This window comes from Epinephelus fuscoguttatus, linkage group LG1 (assembly GCF_011397635.1).
Source record: "Epinephelus fuscoguttatus linkage group LG1, E.fuscoguttatus.final_Chr_v1".
NCBI classification, from domain to species: Eukaryota; Metazoa; Chordata; class Actinopteri; order Perciformes; family Serranidae; genus Epinephelus; species Epinephelus fuscoguttatus.
Genome location: NC_064752.1, coordinates 28,989,776 through 29,010,981, shown reverse-complemented (window position 1 = coordinate 29,010,981; position 21,206 = coordinate 28,989,776). Strand labels below are relative to the sequence as shown.

General features: G+C 41.3%; 1 protein-coding gene across 1 annotated transcript in view; it reads left to right on the top strand.

The window, feature by feature from the left end:
- The first annotated feature begins 2,561 nt into the window (after nucleotides 1–2,561).
- The window catches only part of LOC125893010 (caM kinase-like vesicle-associated protein), a 51,751-nt gene continuing 33,106 nt past the window's right edge, over nucleotides 2,562–21,206 (top strand). The window contains exon 1 of the mRNA XM_049583418.1: nucleotides 2,562–2,953. The gene's annotated coding sequence lies outside the window, so the exon portion shown is untranslated. The remainder of the gene's footprint in view (nucleotides 2,954–21,206) is intronic.

Sequence of the window (21,206 nt, the reverse complement as noted above, 5' to 3'; positions counted from 1 at the left end):
CACAGATCACTGGTCTTGTTGGATCCACTCAGGTATCACCAGCCCATTCTCATTGCTGAATTGTCAAATACCGCCGCTTTGTCAGTGATTTTAGTGTCAGACACCAATGCAAAAAGGCACCTTTTGCAGCGGTATGATACAGCGCCGGGCGGAGTGTCATACTGCCGCAAAAGTTGAGGAAAGTCCTGGAAAGAGCTGGAAAGTACTTATAGGATGGGTGGGAGAGTAGGTGATGTCATGACCTAGGGTCCGTACTGTCATTACATATGAAGCCACTGCCAGTAGCCGGTTAGCTTACCTAATCATCCTGGAAGCTGTGGGAAAAAGCTTGGCTCTGTAAAAACTGGTTTTACACTGGTTTTAAACTGGTTTCCAGTATGATAAGCTGAGCTAACCAGCTACTGTCTGTAGTTTCATATTTAGTGAAAAAGCATAAGAGTGGTATTAATCTTTTTGTCTAACTTTCAGCAAGAAAACAAAACATATTTGCAAAAGTTGAAGAACTCCTTCAAGCCCCTCAAGTAAAAAAAAAATGCGAAGACCTGCACTGTTTATCATAACTCAGCCACCGAAAGTTGGAAAACTAGTTCCCTGAACATATTTCACTGCCTTTTAGAGATGAGCAGCCCCGCTGTGCTTCGCTGCTCTTCTACCACTCCATCATGTGGAGTGACCAAGCCTGGCAAGCACATCGTGAATAGCCGCAGAAGCCTGATCCCGACTGGCAGGAGCTGTAAATGACCAGTATGGCAGCTTGGCCTCTCTCAGTGGTTGCAGATGGCACCCAGCGACACCGGGGTCAAAGCTTTGTCTGTGTCCCGCCAAAAATACTCGTCCCAGGTGGGAGGCTCCATCTTCACCTGCCTCAGCAGATTTCAGCACATGTGGGTGAGGAGGCAGCAGTGTTCGGAGGAGGAGTGTTTGCTGGACGTGATGAAACAGAGACAGCTTTTACCTCTGCGCTGTTTGATGCTCAGCAGAGACAAAATTTTGAATAAAAAATTAGCAATAATCATTAGAAAACCTGTTTCCAGTTTCTCTCATAACAACTGGATTCTTCTGACCTTTGATTTCATCGTTCTGAACATATGTGGGGCATCGTACAGTATCTGTCACAATGCGGAATAAACCATCTGCTCCCCACTGTCTCAATCCATGAGCATCTACTGTTTTCACTTCTTAGTTTTATCTATATGCTTCTCCTTATGCTTCATTTATGATGTGTGTGGACATGTGGCCCCTTGAGGGTTTGGATAAATCGCAGAATGTTAGAGCGTGATTTCATCTCCAAGAACAATCAGAGGCAAGCTGCCCATGCGTGATTTAAAGGGTTGATTCACCAAAACTACAGAAAAACATATTTCTCACATACTGCTAGGATATTCGCCATGCTGATTTTGGTTTTATTTGCCCAGCACTGAGATATCCATCACTGAGACTTCTTCTGCCACAACAGCACAGGCTGTAACTGGACCATTTCCTCTGAGAAAATAGTACCTATAAAAACAGTTGACAGCTTGGTCTATGTATTATCCACACTAACATTTCAGACACCTTTTCTGGAAGGAGATGTTGCAGCTGATTTCTTAAAATACATTTTTCCAAAGCTGCAAGCACCAAGTCAGGGTGATCTGTCTCATCAGTCTTACAGGAAACAGTCCTACAAACACATTTCTGCATTCATCTAAAACTCATAAACAGATCAGCTTGAGGAAACAAGCTTACAAAGATGATTACATTGGCCAATTAGATAAATGAAGATAAATTAATTCTTCAGGTGCAGCCTAGAGAGCAGCAGCATATGATTGGCCAGCTGCTTTTTGGCAGTTATCTGGTTCTGCAAACACATTGGCTAACAGCGTCACCTTGGCCTGAAAAATACCAACTAATGTTCCTGCCCTCCTCTTTACCTCCCCATTTTGCAAACCTCGTTTGCCTTTTTTAATGGAACCTGTTATTGCACTCCCTTCATTCTTGTTATGATTAAGTGTTACTGTTACTGCATATTGTGAGAGGGAAAAATAGGGCACTGTAACAACTCTGCCAGCGCCAGTCTTGTGTTGAGCTGCTTTTGGTCAACCTCCAGAGCTGCTTTTATGTCCACTTGAAGCAGGCTACAGTGGAATGAGTCTATATAATTGCAGGCATGTTAATTAAAACTAAACAAAACTTTTTTCTTAATTATATAGAGCCATATGTGCAAAGTTGCAGTGCAAGGTGCTTTGCAGTACAACAATACAATAAAAATACAATAAAGCAGTGCAGAGGATAAAAGGCAAGGTCATAATAGAGAGGAGCAGATTAAAAATGGATTAAGATAAGGAGGTATTTTAAGACTGTGATGCCCTCAGCTCTATGCACAGGTAAACTACAGGCGAATTGTTATGTCCAATTTGTGCAAACATGAATATTATACAATATTTTTCCTTTAAGGTTTGAGTCTTACAATTTGATTCATAGTGCGAACAACCTCTAAACTATATTTTTGCCGCACGGGTTGAAATGGTGGGTATAAAGTGACGGTGAGCGCAGGTGCATCCTCCACTATATGCTGGTTCCTCACTCAGAGCCCACAGGCTGCACATCGCACGCTGCTTCTGTACACTATAAAATACGGTGCATGTTGAGGACGTGAGGATTTGAACGCGCTCAGTTTGTCTCTGACCCTTCTCCTCCTGTGTGCGCCGTCCTATCCGCTGTGCGCTCCGGACACTAAACTCCCTCCCCTCCCTTGCCTCTCCTCCTCACCGCGCAGAGCTCGACGCGCACAGGCACAACAGATGGTACAGTACTACAGGCTGCAGGCGCGCAAGAATTTCATGTAGAAGTACTTTTATTTCTCCAAACTTCACAGGAACGTTTAGCTTCATAGGAGTAGGGGGGGTTCTCCGAGGACAAACTCGACTTTGACAGTCACTGGATCCTACGTTTAGAGGCGGAATTTGGTGCCAAGGTAAGTTGTGATGTTTTCTGAATAGACCATCAGATTTCGGAATGAACTCAAAGCAGAATAAAACCTAAACAAAAGCACAAAGTGCGATCACTTGAAATGTATTTTCTCCGTTATCGATGTATCTAAATAAATTCATGGCACTAATTCTGTCAATTTAAGTTTGTTACATAATATTTGTACTGAATGAAGAACAATGGATTGATGAAATAGCGCTTAGGCGTCAATTAACCCACCATTGGATGTAATGCCCTGGACAAACATCTGAATGGAATTTACACCATTTGAAAAATCTGTTTTTAGATGTAGTTGCGTTACAGATTTTCACTCTATTGCAACAAAATGTTCTAAAACTAATGTAAAAATACCCATAAAAGAAAAAATGAAATAAAACTCAGAGTAATTGACACCAGTGAGATGCTTTTTGGCAAACTTTACAGCTGCAGCATTAATATGGTCATGAATTCAGGATGAATATAAAACATCAGACCTCTTCATTATCCTGACTTCTTACAGCAGAATAAGTCCTATATATATAATATTTCAGGAGTTCAGTGGCTCCACAGGCACACATCTGTGTAGATGCTGATGTTGCAGCTCTGTGGTGATGCTGCTGATGCCACAACATTCAAACACACAAGGATCATTTTTAGTGACTTATGCTGAGCCTCCCACAGGGCTAACTTTTATTGTGAAAAACCGTTCAGACACCACCATGTGAAAGGTCAGAGATGTTCTCTCACATTGTCTATATGGTGGTTTTTCATGTCTTGTGAGAAGTGGCTGGGGTTAAAGATGGCTTAAAACAGGGCTACCTCAGGCGTGTTAGTATTACTCAACAGTGGCTGATGATACATTTCCTCTAAATATGAATAAAAGAAATCTAATTACGACTTTTACAAAAAAAGAGTCCTCTTTTCAGTCTGCTGAAATGTGTAATGAGATAAAAAAAAGTAACATTTTGTGAGGTTAATGCTTATCAAATAACCAACCACATACAAAAATGTATTTTTTTGTTATGCAAAACACAAGCACTGATGACCTTTGTAGACATTAAAATTAATTAGCTTTTTGGAAATGTGCCATAATTTCTGTTTTGCATTCTGCAAAGGCTCCAGTTCATGCTACCATCAGCATGCAGTGAACAGATAAGGTTTTACTTTAACAGCCTGTGAGACACTGACACTAATCTCTTTGAACTCTCATATGCTCCCTTCCTCAGAAGAACATTAGAGAGCAGACACTCTGACATTTAGGATTTAATAAGACTTAGAATGATCAAGTCTCAATCTGCTTCTTGACATTCATTATTATTAATCGGCTGTTTAGACAGAACTCCAGGTCTGTACCTTTGGCAGTCTAGTAAACCAGCTGAGCCACACACTCGGATTTACACAGGAGAAAAAGCCCTACTGTGGCAGCATTTCTGTCAGAGGTTAATGCCAGTCATCCATATGTCACATCCTAAAGGCTCTATAAGATGGGGGGATGTGAACTGGGTCACTAGTGAGCTGTATGTAATGATTTTTTCAGTCCAAGAAGAGGTCCAGACCTGCGGTGGACCCCAGGTGGCCCCGTGGCAGCAGCAGCCACAGGGAAGCACAGCACATTACCACATAGCCTTGCAATTTGCACACAATTAGATCTCCAGGGAGGGACTCTCAAACTTTGTGTTGCATCTGTTCTTGGTTCTGTGTGAGCTGCTGGCACGATAGAGAACTGTGGAGATGTGAGGATTGCTTTGAAAATGCGACTAGATGTGCTGATAGTGGTGAAATAATTATGGTGAAGGTGATGTTTTAAATGAATGAGAAAAACTGGGAGGACAGTGGAGTAGGTTCTGCTGTATAAATAGCTGCGGGATCAATTTCTTGAAGTCTGCTCATTCAGATCTATCCTTTCTCTAGAAGTACTGCACCAAATACAATCCAATATACAATGTTTTTATTTCTTTCTGTTATTACAAGTCCTGTGGTTCATGTTGTACTGCGTATATGTATCCTTTGTATCTCAGATATTGCACATATATTTTCTTCTTCCTTGCATGTGGCTTTATTTCTGCTCATTAAAATTTTTATGGGACCTTTGAGAGTCCTCAGCCACTAATGTTCCTGTGCAGGAGCCACACGACAAACTAACTTTACCATGTGTGCTCTTACATGGTCAAGAGGTGTACTACGCTGCGTACTTGTACTAGATTGAAACCCACACTGAGCAGCAATATTGGGGCATAAATTGGTATATGCTGCAGCACAGATATGTGAGGGGCCAGTGAGATTATCCAATATCCAAGGTACTCTACTTTTCATTTGTCAAAAACACTCTAACAAGCGCAGACTGTGCATCCAGTGATGCTGTTTGTTTGCCTAACTTTAATGTGCGAGCCTGAGTGGGCAGGATCATTTTCTCTTTGGAGAGTGAAGTGCACATTTTGACACTAAAGCACAGGAATTGTCGCTGGGAGGAGGCACTGCTGCTGACATTATTGGAGTGCCAGAGATGCTCCCAATGTGGTATTTCATTATATTGTCGCCAGAGTTGTGAGAAAATAAGAATAGCGGGCCTCTGAGTATGAGTGAGGGACCTGTATTATACAAGGGATTGGAGTTTAATGACTTAAGTCAGAGACAACATCCCTCAAGTGTGGAAGGGTTAGATCTAAAGTAATAAGACAGGACTGGCTCTCTTTATGAGAACTGTAGTATGTGGACTGCGAGTGTAGTCTCTCGCTTTGAAGAGGAGAATCAAAAGCGTGTGGATACTCCGCCACTGCAGAGGCTGACTGTTGTATTGACTTAACATAACCCTCATAAATACAGATTTTTGCCACATAAACTGTAGATTTTTTATGACTCAAACAGCCGAACATATAAAATGCTACACTGAAGCGCAGAGGAAATTGAGTAACGTGGTACATGCTTACTCATTTCCAAACAGCCTGCAGATGTACTCTGTTTCATAATTATGATGTCATGCAAATGTGAATATGTTGCCTTAAAGTGGAAATTGTTTTGTCTTAATGAAGTTAATGTTGATTGCACAGTGTAATGGCTATAGAATATGAATACAACAGCATTTAGATTTGTTCTCCATGAGCAGCATTTGTTAATTTGTAATGGGGAGAGGGGGGGCAGCTCATATTATGACACATAGTATTTTTGAACTGCCCATGGGAAGGATGATCATGTAAGAGCCTGTCCATTCTTGATGAAAAGCTCTGTTTTCACTGTCTACTTCACTCTCTTCAGGACACGCCATGAGAAATTACTGTGCTCAGACTCTTATTTCTTGACTGTTGTCTCTCGTCTCGTCCCTCCCTTGTGTGAATATCTCATATTCATTTCACAGTATTGGCTCCTTTGAGTTGCTACATGTAAATGTATCGAACATTTTGAGTTTTGATACAGCATGAGTTTCTCAGTGACATTCCATCGAAGTATAGCCTATTACTAGTGTAATGTAAAAGTTTACAGTAATAAAGATAAAATATTCATTTTACACTGGGATGCACTGATACGCCATTCCACTTGTGTGTCAGTAGGCAATGTAAGCTCAATATGATGTTACAAAAATGTCACAGACAAACAATCTGTCGCTGTTGAGGAGAAGGTAGACTTTCAGTTACCACCGCAGCCTTGTGATGCATTCATGTGGTGTCAGAATAATATGAAGAATATAAGGTCCACATCAAATTCCATAGCTCACCTTTGCCCTTCTATATCACCATGTTTTTTAATGCTCTGAGCAATAAAACACAACACATCTCCTTCCTAGCGTCCACGTTGTTTCCAAATCTCAGCTTATGGTGCTTTCACACCCTGCCCTGTTTGGTTCGGTTCAGTCGAACTCAAATTCGTTTGCTCCCTACGTGCGGTTCGTTTGGGCAGGCATGAATGCAGCAATCGCACTCGGGTGCGCCCGAAAACAACCGGACTGAGACCTTCTCGAAGAGGTGGTTTCAGTCCCGTTACAACCAAACTCTGGTGCTTTTCATTTGTGGTGAGAACGTTTTCCGACCTCAATCTGAACCAACTGCATTCGCATTAATCATTGTTTGAGTTAAACAAGCATGAGCATGTTACAGTCCTGGAGGATTATTAATGTGCGCCTCCTCCTGTACTGCCTTAATATGCACATTCAGCACATCCAATGCATCAAAACATTGTTTTTCTAGTTGGAGCCGCACCTCGTTTTCAAACTGTATGGTTTGCCTTAAATGCAAGCAATATAGTCCACGATGACCAGCACTAAAGTCAGCCTGCATAGTTGTCCCTCCATTATGACATTAGAGAGAGTTGCATTCATCTTGCAAGTGTACTCTTCTTCAACATTTTGTTTACTTTCTGGATTTTTCCCACATGGAAATTCTGACCAATCAAGAGCAGCTTTCTTGTGCAAGGCATTTGATCTGGTCAGCTTGTAAATTCTGCTGTGAGAACACGAACCAACTCTTGGCAATTACACAACTTTATAATAAAATTCGTCCCTGATTTGGACCAAAGCAAGGCAACTCTAGGTCTGAAAGCACTCTTAAAGCCCCTAAACACACCAAAGTTAGAACAACCACTATCTGAGGAGCATGTGAATGCAGCATTGACCTTGGCTGGCAGAGGTCTCAACTCAAACTGGGATTCATGAGCACTTGGACACTTGACAGGCTGACCTGATACTTATTGGGCGCTAAAAAGAGTCATTCAAAAACATTTGCTCGTTCATATTTGCCCATCACCTCTAATCACGCCTCAAACTGCCACCAGTTACAGTCTCCTTGGAGAATGAAGGCTCAATTTGCATCACAAAGTAAGTGCATCAACCATTGCGCAACAGTGCAAAGAGGATAAAACTTTTATTTTTCCTGGTAGCTGTCAGTAGCTATTCCCAGTTATCAAATAGTATCAATAAAGTTATTTGCAGTTTCTATGCCCAGTAGTGGGCATGTTGAAGTAACTTGGAAAACAAAATGCAAAGTGTTGTTGGTAGTTTCTAGGCGATCTGGTTGTGTTTGCGACAGTGGCACCGACAGTAACACCACTTGAACACTCAGAAGTGTCAGTTTCCACTTTAAATATCAAACAACATCCTGTAAACTAACAAAATAAGTCATGTAGACATTCAATACTTCATATATGAAATGCTACCACCATTATCTCTGAATCAGTGTGGCATATTTTTGTTAATGGGCTCCATTTGATGCTTCTCCAGTTTCACTGCTTCTGCTGTCCACCCATCAAACCCAGGCCAACGCTGTCCACAAGCAGCCAAGCAAAAATAAGTGACGCCATGAAGCCAGAGACTAACTGCAGCAACACGTGTTATTTTTTTGTAGCCATGCGTGTGCTCCTTCCATTTATAGAGGATCAATACCATGCTGTGAGAAGTGATTGAGAGTAAAATGAAGAGGATACCACAGTGAATAAATCCTGCCGTGATACCTGTAGCAGTTGTTGAGCGGTCGTGCCGCGTAACATCTGACATTAAGCTGTTAATCTCTACATGAAAGAGAAGACGCTCCCATTTGTGACAGAAATGATGGATGCATTAACAGTGAACACATTAAATATACAGCATTTGTATACATTTTTGGTTGCTTGTCAGCATCCTTGTTATAAGAGCTCAATCATGCACATACTGACTTGTTGTCTGCCCGTGTTGTATTAATCATTAAGTGTCAGCTAATGTCACTGCTTCAACACAAGCCATCACTCATCTTCTATCTGTTAACACACCTCACAGCAGTTTATTATAAATATTATCAAGATTTTACTTGGTCTGTGGCGGTGTTTAGGTGGAGCCTAACACCCAAGGTTTCCCAGCAGAACATTGTGTTGTAACAAGATGATCAATGTTATTCACTTCATCTGTCAGTGGTTTTAATGTTTTGGCTGATCTGTGTGTAACTGTATACACACAGTACGCATCTGGAAACTCAATTTCTGGCTACATCTCAGCCTCCACAGGTACATCATTGTTGACTGTGGCCTGTTTGTTTCCCTCTTGGTTTTGCAGCTCCGCTGGTTCATTGCAGATTTGCCAAGTGTGTTTTGCCATTCAGTGTTGGTGAAGGAGGTGGTATAGTGAAAAAGTGATGTCAGTGAATATCCTCTGTTGGAGGGTCAGTCTCTCATCTGTGCTATTCTGTTCTGGCTGGCTCCTTCTTGCCACAAGCGTCTGGGAACAAGTTGCTTAAATTGACGCCATTGTCAGTCATTATGGGTTTTATTCAACAGCAGTTATATTTTAATGGTATGAGGCACAGCCTGTACAGTTTATGAGGGGGGAAATTAGTGTCAATTAAAAAAATCAATGTAATCAATCTTTATTCAAGCAGTGGAACCACTAAAAAAATCAAACAGAAGGAGTGTTTTCTGCCCTCAAACCCTTATCTTTAGTGAAAGGGTTACTTGGCACCATGCAGCTTCAAAGAGCCACCCTGCCTAGCATCCACAAATAGAAAATTTGAAGGGGAATTTTAAATGGAAGTAGATTAATATTTCACCTCAACATTGATTCATGCTGCCACTGTAGACATTCTCTTCTGCGAGCAAGTTGCTTATGCAAAGGATGCAGTGACGATACCGCAGTCTTGATCTGGCACATCCTCTCCTTTCCACTGTGCATTAGAAGTAATGGGCCTCCTATGTGGAGCGTTGCTGTCATCACCACTTAGTTCGTCACCCAGCAGCCTGCTCTGTCATTTTAACATTCACAACAGTAGCAGAGGTAACAGGAGTAGACACAATGAAGGCTGTTGATGGACGGAAGGTATAATTATTGATTTGTGGTGTTTGCCGACTGCGTCCTGAAGAAATAAGATGGCATTTTCCATGATATTTAGAGTGCGCAAGGTAATTTCTCAGGTGACATTTTATTCATCGACTCTGCAGCATAGTTCTGCTCTATGCAAGAAATTGATGAAATGTGTTGAAATTTCCAGTGCCATCTTCTGTTACCACCTAAAATCAAGACAAAAAAATACACTCAAGCTCCTTGAGAGGTAATGGAGGAGATCAGATTATTTTCTGAGGGAAAAATAGAAATGAAGCCTCCACGTTCTGTTTGTCATGTTCCACGTGTCAGTCCCTGTTATTGAATTCTTGCTGCTATTTAATATAGTCTAATCTAAATGTTATACCAGGCTCTACTTCATGTTGCACAGGTGAAGGACAGGGGAAATCTATTTTCATTAAAGTTGCATGACGGACCTTGAAGACAACCAGCAGCTGCATGACTACAATCGATGCTGCTCCCTTGTGCTCTGGTAGCTTGTCACCGTGGTGACACAGAGGAGATGTGCTTTGAGTTGACCCTTGATTCGTGACTTAATGGTGCTTTGGAAACAGCATGCAGAAATAGACTGCTGCTCTGTTAGCACCACCTTGATAGGGAAGCGTGTTTTCTGTTTTTGAGCTGTATTTTAAGCACAATGACAAGCTCAGCTTTGTCAGTTTGCAATTTGGAAAGGTACAGCAGTGCAGTTTTGGCTTCTGGCAAAACAGGAGGAGGAGGAGGAGGAGGAGGAGGACGGGGAGCAGGGGCTTGGTAACAGAGCAGGCAACTATTGTGCAGACAGTATGCAATTAAATCTGAAATCTTAAAGGTCTGCTTCACTAGAGGGAGCAAAGAGTAGTAATTATTTTTTTTTCTAAAGAACACAAATGAGTCATGTGTGCCCAGCAGGCTTGATCCCTAAGACTACACTGTATATTGCAAATTTGTGATTTACAAGTGAAAATGATGATTTAACTGTTTAATTAATGTGTAAGTGCACAACATAGAGGCTTAATGGGCATCTGCCAATAAGTTTATTGCCTCAGTAAAACAGGGCATTAAAACTGGAATTAACTATTTTTGGCCATTTGGGGGCAACAGAATAAGTTAACATATCATCACCTTTTAAAGTTGATATGGTGAAGTTGTGAGCAAACATTTGCTCACCTACACATTCAGTGAGTTCTAGTCTAGGTATGGAGGAATTTTTCATGTTTCTGTCCACCTGATGAATGTTTGTCCAATATTTACTGTTTTATTGCTCTAGTTTTGTTGTGTCGTGTGTTTCTAAATCTTTCTCTACTGGAGTTGCACACCCCACTCTCTCTCTCTCTCTCTCTCTCTCTCTCTCACTCACACACACACACACAAACACACTGGTTGAGTGTATAAATACTTACTCAAAAACTCACTCAGAGCACACTTTGGCACAAACTGGTCCATTTATTATTTCTGTTGGAATATATACCGTCTGATTATTTAGAGCACCACAACGTGTAGAGTGTAGACCAGAGCAGCAGAGCGCCAGTGCAGTGAAAGTGAAACTAAAGTGTTTGTTGATAGAAATATAACGCTCTATATCAACAGTGCTCTCATTTTAGTGTAGACACACACATTGACAACCACTGTCTATTGCTTTTCCAACATACTCTAGATAAAACCAAGAGTCAGCCTCCGGAGCTGATAACCGAAGCCAACATGGGAAGGTGAAAAACTGCAGTTCTTTGAATGGCCACTTGAGGCTGGCTCCAGACACAAGTCAGTCCTCATAGACCCCCATGTTAAAATGCCCAACTCTACAGCAGAAATAAACATGTTTACAGCCTGGTACAAAAAACAGTTTTGGTCTTTGTAGCTAATTTCTCTATTCATGACAACATACTGGGCTTGAATTTTTATATACTCACTCGTTTCCATTCAATTAAGGCTTAAGTTATACATAATCAAGTGCGGGACCACTTTGAGTGACAGGCTGTCTGTGAGGCATCACCTCACATTCTCAGCTCCAACCTCTTATTCAAATATAGTCACTTCTGGCTTAAAAAAAACAAGTTGGCGATGGCCAAAATGCTGAACTTGAGGCTTCACAACGGGAGTCCACAAACCAATGAGTGGTATCACAGTAGTTACGTCCAATATTTTATAAAGTCCATGGATGAAAACAGCTGTGTTCCTATGGAAACAGCACATCCTGTGGTTCATGGCTGGGTTGTGCAACAGCAGCAACAGAATGTTTGCTGATCTGGTACACCAGGCTCCACTATGTATAGAAACTAAATTCAGTAGGAAGCAGTGCAGGTGGTTGTAAGTTTTTGTTGCCTCTGTCTGTCCCACACCTGAGTCCTCTGGTAGCCTGGAAAGATTAACAGTGTACATTACAGTAATACAGTAAACTGTGCTAAAGCCCTGGGCGCATTCTCACTATGTCTGCTCTTGTGTGTGTTGTGACAGAGGGAAGATATTGTTTGGAGAGGATATTGTTTATCAGAACCAGAAACAAGTTTTTGTTTCTCCCCTTAAGGTGATTCATTAATTAGACTAAAATGTGCCTTAATGAGATGCAGCAATATCGCACTGAATGAGATCCACTTTGTAAAATCTCTGTCAACAGATAAGGAGGAGGGAAACTGGGCTGAGGGAACAGGTGGTAGACATTAATGAGCTCATCCAATAAAAATCATTCAAAACAACTGTTCCTACTCCTCTTATGTGAAAGACACAATAGTAACACTCATTCATGCAGTAATGAACATGAATGTTTTTTTCCCTGCTTGCTGTTCGAAGACATAAACACACCTCTTGGACCTCCAAAAGACAAACGAGAAAAAAAAAATCTTCTAAATTTAGCAGCTTACAACATCCTCCTCCAAAGCAAATGATGCTTCTCTCTGCATTGAGCAGAAACAGTACTGTACTATGATGCCACACTGAAGGACTTTGTAACCAAGGCAACTAACAACAGGCGCATAGAATGGTCAGATTAGCCGGTGAAGTGTGAAGAGGAAGCATTTCACATTTTACATAAAGCAAAAGAAGCCAAGCTGCCGTACATCAAGGCAATGTATTAAAAGCTGAAATAAACCATTTCACCTTGGTAGGCATTACTTGTAGCCTCTGTGGTGCTTGTGGGGAGATTTCATGCTGAGCACAGATTCACAGAGGAATATTTTAACACCGGGCTCAAAGGCTGAAGGCATGTAGCTGAACACAGGGCAGGAGATGAGCTAATCACATACTTCAGTAAAAGAGCTCGGTGGAGGTGGATGCCTCCATTAGCAACAAGGATTCACACCTCAGTCATTCATCTCACCACCTCCCACCGCACTGACCCCCTGTCACATGTTCTGAGTCACCTGGCTCCTCGCCATTCCTCCCGTCTTGTTCTCTCAGCGTGGTACGTGAGCTTCTTTCTCTCTCTCCCTCTCTCCTCATAAAGCACACCAACACACCGAGAGCAGATTAACTGTATCACTGCCTAGACAAAGCAAGAAAACAGAGGAAAGTATATTTAGGTACAGACTGCTACTATTGACTGGAGGAAGGCCTCAGAGACGGGCTTTTTTCATTCACGTGGGACGAAAAGAAGCATGTGGTGGATAGTAGTTTTTTTGTAGAGCAGTGAGCCTGGTCTTCCAGCCACGTCACCTTATACGAGAAGGGCCAAGCATGCAGAGGACCAAACCCATAGGCTCTTTATGTATGACCAATTTTCTCAGCAGGCATTCATGTTATGGACATAGATTTAAATGAGTCAGTCAGTTCAGACTGGCTTCATTGTGCCCGCACAGTTGCATGTTACTTCTGCCAGGAACATTATCGTCATGTAGATAAAATCAGAACAGAGCCACATGTCACATATGAAATATGAGGCTGGCTCCAAAAGTGAGTCACTCCCCTTAGACCCCCATGTTAAAATGCCCGACTTTAAAACAGAAATTAACATGTTTACAGCCTGGTACAAAAAAAAGAAAAAAAAGGTTTGGGTCTCTATAGCTAATTTCAATATTCATGACAACTGTACAGGGGTGAATTTTTATATAACTCACCCGATTACATTTTATCAAAGCTTAAAGTTACACATATGAAAGAGCGGGGCTGCTTGAGCGACAGGCTGTCTGCGAGGACTCGCTAAACTCAGTGAGTCAGATCCACCTCTTGCTCCTCCACAGCTTCAATCTCTCATCCAAATATGGTCACTTTTGGCTCCAAAAACACAAGATGGCAACGGCCGAAATGTCAAACTTAAAGCTTTTAAACAGGAGTTTACAAACCAATGGATGACGTCACAGTAGCTATGTCCATTATTTATATAGTCTATGGTTTTCTCCTGCAGGGCTCTAGTCAGCCTCAGTATTAATCCTCTTGGCATAACTAATGTCGGTACAAAATTTCATGGTAATCCATTCAATGGTTGTTGAGACATTTTACTCGAAACCAAAATTATCAACCCAATGGTGGCACCAAAGGAAATTTCAGGCACCGGCTGTTGCCAGAATCTGTACGATTCATTCTCTGAGGACGATGAATGTATCACATTTGTAACATTTAGTCGTTTAGTCATTCTGGACCAAACTGGTGTGTTGACATCTGGACCAACAGACCAATATTGTGATCCTTGAAAGGAAAATTTTAACAGTAGGACAACTGGACAAACTGTACTTAATGGACCTTGTTATGTTTATCTTCTTTATTAAATATTTAATACAATTCTGTGTTTTCAATATGCCATATATGAAAACATATGCACAGTAATCATGGCTAAAATGACCATCTGGCAGACTGGGCTCTTTTTAGTAAGGTCGAAATGCCTTTTGGTCGGACACTGTCTTTTTTTTTTTTTTTTCTTTTTTCTCGTCTGACCGGCTCATAAACCAGGAAGATCGACCCCTTTTTTAAATTGACACTGGGCTGGTCCAATTACAACTTTAAACCCCTCCCCCTTTGGGCTCAGTGCCTTCATTAAGTAGCGCATCTGCAAAACAGAGTGCCAAACAGGCAAGACAAGATGCAAGGGAGGCATGGAGAACTTGCAGGCCAGAAAACATAGCTTCAGGCAGATCAGCGGCGTTGTTTGTCCTGCCACCTGGGCATCTGAGGCTACAACCCTGAAGGGCTCATAAATAGCCCCGCACTTTTCAGATGCTTTTAGGGACTCACTGCTCAGAGTAATCTTAGTCAGTGACTCCTGTGGTAGCAGAGTCGCTCCTTTTCCTCTCTCGCCGTGCGCACGCAGGCAGGAGTGAGTTACTATGGTTACTGCAATCAGCGTTTCCAGGTCATTTTGTTGTTAGACTGTCACAGCCTGTCAAAATACATGCAGGTTTGTATGTGTGTGTATGTGTGTGTGTGACTGATGGTCACAGGGGACACTTCCTCCTAATTATTTAGAATGTGCATTTGTCCCCTATTTGTTTCCTCCGTTAAAAACATGAAAGTGACAGAGGTCTTTTATTCTGACGAACTGCCAAAACGCAACTTGTAGATGCAGCAGTGCCACCAGTTAAGTAGGTGGTGACAGTATGCGACCTCAAAAGCAACGGGTGCAATCTGCCATAAAACACAGAAGATAAAGCAACTATGCATAATTCAATCAGGAAGTATCATTAATAAATTGATACAGGAAAGACAAAAAGCAGTCCATAAAAATTAACCAGAATGCAGGAAATGCTCAAAATTTCTTGGAGGAGAGCCCCCAGACCCTCCACTGAATGTGTACCACCAAATGATTAAAACTTAGCGCCCAAGTATAACATAAAATATGACTTACATCTGTGTGATTAGCTGTGGTTGTTGGGTCTGGGCCAAAATGCTAGGGGAGATTTTGTTGTACCAGTCCTGCCCTGTGTGTAATAAAACCTTATAGAAAACATAGGTACATGATAATATGGTATGAAATGAATATAAACATCACGTAAAACAAAATTAATACAGGATATTCATGTTAATTTCAAAAGTATGTGTGATTTACACGTGCTGCCTTTATTTTGCTGAGTGAATATAAAATAGTTGGCACAATAGTAACCGCAGCAAGCGACTCTATAGCCCGGGGAGGACTAAAGTTGGGACTGAGGTCAAGTGTGTGTGTGTTTGTGTTCCTGCCAATTGGCTGAAGGGGGCGTGGTCATGGGAGTGGCCTAAAAAGACACATAACTTCCAAACAGACTCACAGACTTGCCCAAGATTTTGTGGAAAGAGTGGTTACGAGCCAAAGAAATACTGATCATGGTATTGGGCAAAAAGGGGCAACACATGAATGCATGTGGGTACATGGTTGCAGCTATTGAGAATTTGCCCATTTTCTCTCTCTTCCCACTACTTTCCTGGTCTTAAGGATGATTTCCCCCCAAAATTCTGAGTCCTAAAAGTAAGTTCTTTTGGCTCTAGCTAAATGTGAAAGAAAATTTACCTCATGGATTTATTAACAAAAAACATCCATAGCCACATACAAGACAGTAAGTAGGACTGAGTTGGAGTGCAGCACAGAACCAGTAAAGGTTTGGACCATGTTTTCTTCCCCTTTAACAAGGACAAATGCGATCACACTGAGGGTGTGAATCATGCATGGATGCCTAAAACAATTAAAGCATTGGCTGTAATACAAACTAGATGATGTTTTTTGGGCAGTTTGGTGTTTGCATGTGTGCAACAGGAAGTGTAGCCAGCATGGGGAAAGGCTTTGCTTGGCTCTGCTGAGGAGCAGGTGGGGCAGACTTGTGGACAGGCGGTGCTGTGATTCCACTGGGACCATCAAGGCCATATGCAGGACAGCTCACCACCATTCACTGGCTCCGTGCTTACAGTGGGCCGCAGCACATGCACTGTACTCAACCTTGTCTGGAAACGTGTGGCAAGTAAAGTTCTTTCAAGTATATGTCACCTCTTAGAGATAGAGGCAGTCCTCTTCTGCTGTTTCACACATGACCAAGTTAAACCATAGAGCGGGCTGTTATCATGCATTTATAATCATTTGAAACGTTAAAGCCACTGCAGTGTTAGTCAGTCTTTATTCAGTTATGATTTTTTTACAAGCTACTCAACAACATCTGTTTACCTGAACACAACAAGACATACAGCTGTTCCACTCTACTGTAATTTATAAAGCAGCTAGAAATTCAGTGTAAGCTGGCTTCTCTTCCCTAGTATCCAAAAGCACACAGCAGTGACACGGACCTAATTTTCATGAACATTCTGTCAAGAGAGATTACGCTTCCCTCATCCTGCTGGGTTTTCTCCCCCAGAGAAAATAGCTTGTAAATATAAAGAGGCTGTGGAGACTTACATCACATATTAAGCTAAGGTTAAAATGAAGCTCACTAACCTCTTTATGTTCTTGACAAAAATAGACAAAAATCAGAATTATAATGTCCAAATTTTAAGGACTGCACTGGTGTGGTTATTAATCCTACAGGAGCTTTTTTTTGCAGCCAAAGCTTTATAAGCGATGCATAAAAATGAAGGGAGTTATTATTCTCAAATATGACACAAGCAGTGAATTAACCTGCTCTCACTGCACTGCACATGTCTGAAATCATCAGGGTATGACAGCGTTTTAAAAACCTCTGCAAACATCTTGAATATTTATGCCTGCAGCATTCTTTCTGCGGGGCGTCTGTCAGGTCATGTCTGATCTAATTAATGACTTTGCAGCAGTTTACCAATGGCTCATTTGCACATGGCTACTCAAGCCCGCACGTCATAGTTTGTGATGAATGGCTAACTTTGTTTATTCATTCAGTTAAATCACAGCCAGTATTTTGTTTGAGCAGCACAGATGAAAATTTTCACTAAGCTCCACCCTGGGAATTTACAGTACATCCATGATGGCAACCCCGCCTCCGCCCCACCCCCTCAGCACACACACACAAAAACCGAGGAACCACTTATTTGATGCTTATTTGTGACGCTTTCTTGTGCTCACAGTTGTGCCAGGGGAGAGTGTGGCTGTCAGATCAAGGTACTGTACTTTACACAGTTATTTCAAATTCTGTCGGCAACACATGCATACTGATCAGCCTCCAGTATTCCCTTTTAAACAGAACTATGTCAACAGAAATCCTTAGAGAAAGAGATATTTTTAAAAAAAAAAATACATTTTAAAATAACTTTGGACCTTATACTACATTCAACCTATAAACTACATTACTGTACATGTATGTTTTATATTTTCCAGAAAACATATAATTCTATTTATTCCAGCACACCAATGCACTAAAGGTTTAGAGGGGTCGAGGTTATTTTAGTTTCTTTTTATTGGTTTTTAACCTTTTTTTATGTTTAGTTTAAAAACCTTTTCTATTTTTTTGTTTTTTTCCTGACTTTTAAAAATGACTTTTTACTGTATTTTTGAAACTTATTGCAGCTTTGTTACACACTGCAGTATACACACTCACACACAGACCATTGTAAGCAGTCCACTTATATTCTTTAGCTGATTAATTTTAAAAATTGCTGACTAGTAATGAGTTTGTTTTTGCTCCAGTTTTTCATGAGTTAAAATCAAAGATCTAACACCTTTTGTGTGGACACAAAAGATTGATTTATTTCTCTCAAATTCATTTAATCAATGTTAGTGATCACTTGCACATTTGCCCAGATGATCCATCCACCTGGCAGGTGTTGCATATCAAGATGCTCATTCAATAACATCGTTACTACACAGATGTGCCTTGGGATGATCACACAACACAATGCCACACATGTTGCAAGTTTTGATGGAACGTGCCGTTGACTTCCTAATGACAGGAATGTCCACCAGAGCTGTTGCCCATGAACTGAATGTTCATTTCACTACTGTAATCCGCCTCCAATGTTGTTTCTGTGAATTTGGCAGTACATCCAACCAGCCACACAACTGCAGATCACATGTAACAACATTTACTCAAGAACTCCACATCCAGCGTCTTCACCTGCAAGATCATCTGAGACCAGCCACCGGAACAGCTGATGCAACAATTGACCCTTCACTTGGTCCCTCTACACACACACTGCAATGACACATCTGGTTGAATATTTGCGAAGTTTCCCTTTATATTCACTGTCCTCTGTCTGGATTGCCAGTAATGTGGCATTTAACTTTTCTGTAGCCTGTAGTTAGTCTTCAGCTTCTACCTTTCTTTATCATTTTAACCTGTGCATATTGTAGAACCACTTTTTGCTTTTCCAAAAATTTGACATTTCTTCAGGGAGTTACAGTGTTGGTTCCATGCTTTCTCTGACAGCTTGACAGATTATCACAAAGGGGCAGGGCTTAGCAAAGGGTTCATGGCTTTGCACAATGGAAGAATGTCTGCACAAACTGTCCCAAACCAACCTCCTCAGGAAAGCTTTTCTGTGTGCTCGTCATCCTCAGCTGGTTCTTGACTTGAGAGCACTTCATTGTCATGAGTGTCTTGAATGGGCAACAGTTCACCTTTGATGGTGTCTTACACTTTAGAGAAGGGTTCTCTTCACAGATGAGTCCTGGTTTCCCCTGTTAACAAGGTTGTGAACAGAGTCCTCCATGATGGCAGTGCAGTTGTGATTGGGGTTGGCATAAATGAAGACAGGTGGTGGTTACATCAGATAACAAGTGATTCTTAACCAAAAATGCATTTCTTTAGACCCCGTCATGTGAAATCCTGACAAACGCCTTTTTTCAAAATAAAATTATCCATTTTGGAGAGGCCGTTTATTGTGACCATCCTAGGACACACCTGTGTAATGATGTTGTTTATCGTGGTAAAGATGCAAGTGCTCACTTGCATGCACAGAAGAAGTATTCACTCTTTTATTTGAACTCATGAAAAACAGGAACAAAAAAAGTGTGTTCCGATATTTTTGTTTTGATAGTGTCAACCCAGACACATGCAGCCATAAAAAATAAATGACTTGGTGCATTGAAATGTGGGGGCTGTGAAGCATTTCTACCAAAACAAATGCACTGAAAAGATCCCTCTGAAGAAATGTGAACTCTCCACAATGATTTATATTGATCAACAACCCCCTGATACACAGTGTATTGGCACTTGATACAACAATGCAATAAAACATGACTGATTATTCCTTAAAAGCAGAACAAGAATTTCCTGAATGTGAACAAAAAACACACTGTTTCACAAGAGTTTGCCTCACCACTGGCAACAAGTGCAGCAATAAGGCAATTTAATCTTAATACAGTCAGCTGGAATACACATGTATGAGCTTGCAGAGCTTAGATGGTTACAAAATGTACATAGAGTTCACAGATTTTCATTCCCAGTGGCAAGTTAGGGGAAAAATTTAAGGAAGGATTAATAAAGGACATGATCTGACTGCTTTAGATTTCCATCCTTAACTGGGCTGCAGCATAAATTAAAACAGGAGAGAGAGTTGAGACAAGCATCACATTAACTAACACGAACTGATACAGTATCATTGTTCCGTTTTCTAGGCTTGTCTCCAAAGCAGCAAGCATTAGAGAGAAACTTCTCTTTGATTTCACACCAAGCCCTTAGACAACAACAGCTCTGCAGCAGTCCAACCCATCAGTTTCTATCCCCTCCAAGAACCTCGTACAGTACCATACTTCTAACAAGCAGCGGCATGGTGCCCTGGCCATGAAGTCTCTTCATGCTGTTGAGTTTTATTTGCTCTCTTGGAATATGAGAGACTTTAAATGAACATGCGGATGGCCTTCACAACTGGACTTGGATGCAGAGCTGAGAAAATCTAAAACTGGTTAGCTTGTGGACAATGAGGAGGCCTGTGTACAAGACTGAATCATTACCTCTTACTGCTTTTCATCTGTTACACTTCACTGTGCTGATCTGATGCTGGTTTCAGCTGGAGAAAAAAGGGTGGAGTGAGCCAGGTCGATTTCATACACATGAGTTTGCCCTGCACAACAACGTTAAACCTTCCACTGCAGTATTCCTGTTTTTGCTGACTCACTGGTTTAGCTGAATATCAAAATCTATTCCACCAGAGCTGGAGTTATGGCAGTTAGTCACAGGACCAAGAACAGCAGATCTGTACTGCACTGTACTGTAAAACATTCACTTCACGCCGGATGTTATTGACCTGACTTGAATTAAGAATTCTCACAATTATATATTATTGTTAGCTTGCTTTTTCTTATGCATATTTAAATACGTTTCAGCATAATTTGATCTTTCACATAACATGTTTTGAAGTATTTTGCTAAAAAGTGCAGCCTTTGCACTGCCCCACTCCCTGCAGATTGAGGCTATTTCATTAGCAAAAGCACATCACATGGAATGAATCTAAACCGTACTGATACCCACATCTTCATCACACATGCATTGCCTTTAAGCAGTGTATTCATCATAGCGCATTCGGTTTCAGTTGTGCTGGACTTCAGACAAAACCCTCCAGATCTGCCTTGTTTTAAACATCAGGCTCTGGGTGCAGCAGCGGCAGCCTCAGCCCCCCACCCCCCCCTCTGTCAAAGGCATTTTCATGCTCTGAACTTCCTATTTTCAGTTCAGTGAAACGATGATATAAGAAGCCT